We start from the raw sequence: 4317 nt of genomic DNA, 5'->3' as shown, positions 1-4317 counted from the left end.
AGAGTAGCCTACTGTAGCCTTATTTATCCTACTGTAATCTACTGTAGCCTAATGTAGCCTTCTGTAGCCTAATGTAGTCAGTCTACTGTAGCCTACTGTAATCTACTGTAGCCTAATGTAGTTCGTCTACTGTAGCCTACTGTATCCTACTGTAGGACTAAATCATCTTCTACATTTTGGTTGACTTACACTTATGATTGTCAAAGGGAGAGTGACAGGGTTGAAGCAAGATTTTTGGTAGGCTAGGCTACTTATTGATACCTTAGATTACTGACTAACAAGTGACAACAAAGCTTTTGTAACTTGAAGGCAACTATCAAGGTCGGCATTATAGACATTAGAATATAAACAACGATTACATTTTGATTATAATTCAAAATGGCAGTCATGTTTAAAATGTTGAAACCTTTGGGGTCAAAACTCAGTCTTTGAAAAGATGCCGCCACCACTGGTGCTTTGTGGGTCTGTAAAGCATTTCTGTAGCCTCCTGACTCTCTTTAGGAGTTGTGACAGTGTTGTTACGGTGACAGGTCCTTGGCTTGGTCCTTTTCTGTCTCTCTACCTGCGCTGCGGCCCTAACATCACCTTGTTGATGAAATTGACGATGGCTGAGGCAGGCTGCTCCGGGTCGAGCTCTGCAAACAGATGACACACGTTCTCTGCCATGCTGCCTGGCTTCTTGGCTACAAACCCAAACACCCTATTGAACAGGAGGAGGAGGAGGAGAAAGAGAGGGGAAAGAGATAGAGGGGGGAGAAATACACACTTACTCAGACATAGTGATGCCCCTTCTTACTGGCTTGATATGACGACTGAGACCTCTTTGATCAACTCTTGAGAAGGAAACAGGGTGAGACTAAAGTATGGGCCAGGAAATTACAGTTACTGTAGTAGAAGGTACAACCTGGAAGGATAATATTTGCCTTGTTCAACCATCCTGATCTCATAAGCTTCCATTCTGTTTCGCCCTCTCAGATTCAGTGAAGTGAAACGAAACGCGAGACCATCGTTCAGGATGGTGGATCAGGTTAGCATAATATCTCCTAAGCTAAAATACAATCTTTTTTTTCAATCATCAAACCCCACAAATTGTTGTAAATTGGCATAAAACAGGAACTGTGAGCATAGATATTTGTGAACATGAATTTCAGACTGTGTTCATGATCAACAGATATTTACCGGGATGACGGCCAAGGCACAGAAGCAATAAGATGCCATGCAGGTAATCAAACATTGTCAACACACATTAAGTGCAGAACTTACTTAGAAGTTGTGCTGTCTGAGTTAGTCCACCTGAAGCAAAGAGACAGACAGAGCTCTCAAACAAGCACAGAGGCATAGGTACAGCTGCAGTCACAGCCAAGGCCTGCAATACCTAGTCATACACACACTCTCTCCATCTCTCTCACACACACACACACACACACACACACACACACACACACACACACAACACCACATCACAACAACACACACGACATCGACTACCACACACACACTGTCAAGCTCATACAGAATATGCACAGATTAATATGAATATGGTGATGATTGAAATTCCTGTATTTTTATTTAATTGGATGTTTAAGATTACATGTTGTGAATAGAATGTTTCGATTACATTGAGGGTATAGTACTGATGTATTATGTGTGGTCAGAATGTTTCCATACATTGAGATATAGTACTGATGTAATACTGTGTGGTCAGAATGTTCCATTACATTGAGAGATATAGTAATGATGTAATACTGTGTGAGTAGAATGTTTCATTACATGTGAGGATATCAGTAATGACAGTTATAATCTGCGTGGTAAAATGTTTCACATTCATTGAGGATTATAGTACTGACTGTAATACTGTGTGGTCAGAATGTTCCATCTATATTGAGGATATAGTACTGATGTAATACTGTGTGGTCAGAAAGTTTCATTACATTGAGGATATAGTACTGATGTAATATACTGTGTGGTCAGAATGTTTCCATTACATTGAGGATATTAGTACTGTATGTAATACTGTGTGGTCAGAATGTTTCCATTACATTGAGGATTAGTACGATTATATACTGGTGTCGATGTTTCATATATTGAGGATATACTATGGTTAATACTCGTGTGTCAGAATGTTTCATTAAGTTGAGAGTAGATAGTATGAATGTAATAGCTTGTGGTCAGATGTTTCCATTAATGAGGATATAGTTACTATAATGAAATATGTGTGGTTCGAATGTTTCCATTACATTGAGAAGGTAATAGTACTGATGTAATACTGCTGTGTGACAGAATGTTTCCATTACATTGAGGATATAGTACTGAATGTCATTACGTGTGGTCAGAATGTTTCCATATACATTGAGGATATAGTCTATGTAATACTGTGTGGTCAGAATGTTTCCATTACATTGAGGATATAGTACTGATTTGATACTGCGTATCAGAATGTTTCTTCATATATTGAGGGAATATAGTACTGATGTAATACTGCGTGGTCAGAATGTTTTCCATTACATTGAGGATATAGTATATGATGTAAATACTGCGTTGGTCAGAATGTTTCCATTAATTGAGGATTAGCTACTGATGTAAATACTGTGTGTCAGAATGTTTCCATTACCATTTTGAGATATATGTATGATGTTAATAATACTGTGTGGTCAGAATGTTTCCATTACATTGAGGATATAGTACTGATGTAATACTGTGTGGTCAGAATATGTTTCCAGTTATCTGAGGATATAGTACTGATGTAATACTGTTGTGTCAGAATGTTTCCAATTACATTGAGTGATATAGTTACTGATTTAATATTCGTGCGTGGTTCAGGGACATGTTTCTATTACATGTTGAGAGGATATAGTACTGACTGTAATACATGTGTGGTCAGAATGTTTCGCATTACATTGAGGATATAGTACTAGATGTAATACTGGTGTGGTCAGAATGTTTGCCATTTATTGAGGAACTATAGTACTGATGTAATACTGTGTGGTGAGAATGTTTCCATTACATTGTGGATATGAGTGACTAATGTAATAATGATGTGCGTCCAGAATTTTCCATTACCTATTGCAGGATATAGGTACTAATGTAACTACTGTTTGCGTCAGAATTGTTTCCATGTAACAGTGAGGATATAGTACTGATGTAATACTGCTGTAGAGTCATGAGAATGTTTTCCTTGATATTGAGGATGTGATTACTGCCTGGCACTGTATCAATAACATCATTCAGTCTTTCAGTGGGATCTTACAGCCTATCTGTTATCGGGTGACCGTGGTTGTGATTGGTTGTGTTTGTGCTGGCTAGGCCTCCCAGTGCCCACCTCCTTTCTGGGGTTCGATGCTGCTGAAGGTCACACTGCTTCTGGGTAGTGTCTCCTGAAGACACCCTAATAGGAATAGATAGATAGATGATATTAGATACGACTAGAATAGATAGACGCTAGATAGACAGACAGCAGACAGACACGAAGACAGACAGACAGACAGAACGACCAGACAGACAGCAACAGACAGACAGAAGAGACAGCAAGACGAGCAGTACAGACAGAACAAAACAGACAGAACAGACCGACGAGACAGACAGACAGACAGACAGAAGAAGCCAGCAGAACAGACCAGACAGACAGACCAGACAGACGACAGACGAACAGACAGACAGACAGACAGAAGACAACGACAACCAGACAGACAGACCAGATAGCAGACAGAGACAGACAGACAGACAGACAGAACAGACAGACAGACAGACAGACAGACAGACAACAGAACGCAACATGACAGACAGAGACAGACAGACAGGCACGACAGACAGACAGAACGACACGACAGCAGAGCAGAACAACAGACAGACAACAGACAGACAACAGAAGACAGACAGACAACAGACAGACGACAGACAGACAGACAGACAACGACAGACGACTAAAGGACAGACAGAGAAGACAGACAGACAAAGCAGACAGAAGACGCACACGACGAGACAGAACCAGACAACAGACAGACACGCAGGAACACGACAGAACAAGACCAGACAGACAGACCGACAGACAACAGAACAGACGACAAGACCGACAGAAGAACAAAGACCGACTAGACAACAGACAGACAGACAGACAGCCGACGACAGACAGGACAGACGCGACAGACAGACGGGAAGCACAGACGACAGGACACGACAGACGACAGACAGACAGAAGACAGAAAGACAACAGAAGACAGACAGACAGACAGACAGACAGCAGACAGGACAGACAGACAGACAGACAAAGCGACAAGACAGACAGACAGAAGACCAGACACAAGACAGGACAGACAGGAC

The 4317-nt window shown here is 41.0% G+C and overlaps 1 long non-coding RNA gene across 6 annotated transcripts in view; it reads right to left on the bottom strand.

Annotated features, from left to right (window-relative positions):
• The window catches only part of LOC111966858 (uncharacterized), a 4021-nt gene extending 2620 nt beyond the window's left edge, over positions 1-1401 (bottom strand). For 3 of the 6 annotated variants that reach the window (XR_011480232.1, XR_011480235.1, XR_011480234.1), the window contains exons 1-2: positions 1264-1383; positions 49-700 (exon numbers count right to left, since the gene is read on the bottom strand). This is a non-coding gene — a long non-coding RNA (uncharacterized lncRNA). Of the gene's footprint in view, positions 1-48; positions 701-1263 lie in introns of all 6 variants that reach the window. The other 3 variants (XR_011480230.1, XR_011480231.1, XR_011480233.1) reach the window with 2 other exon arrangements.
• Positions 1402-4317: the final 2916 nt, after the last annotated feature.

The sequence above is a fragment of the Salvelinus sp. IW2-2015 genome, linkage group LG7 (assembly GCF_002910315.2).
Source record: "Salvelinus sp. IW2-2015 linkage group LG7, ASM291031v2, whole genome shotgun sequence".
Classification (NCBI taxonomy): Eukaryota; Metazoa; Chordata; class Actinopteri; order Salmoniformes; family Salmonidae; genus Salvelinus; species Salvelinus sp. IW2-2015.
Note: the sequence above shows the minus strand (reverse complement) of the source record. Positions and strands in the feature narration are given on the sequence as shown.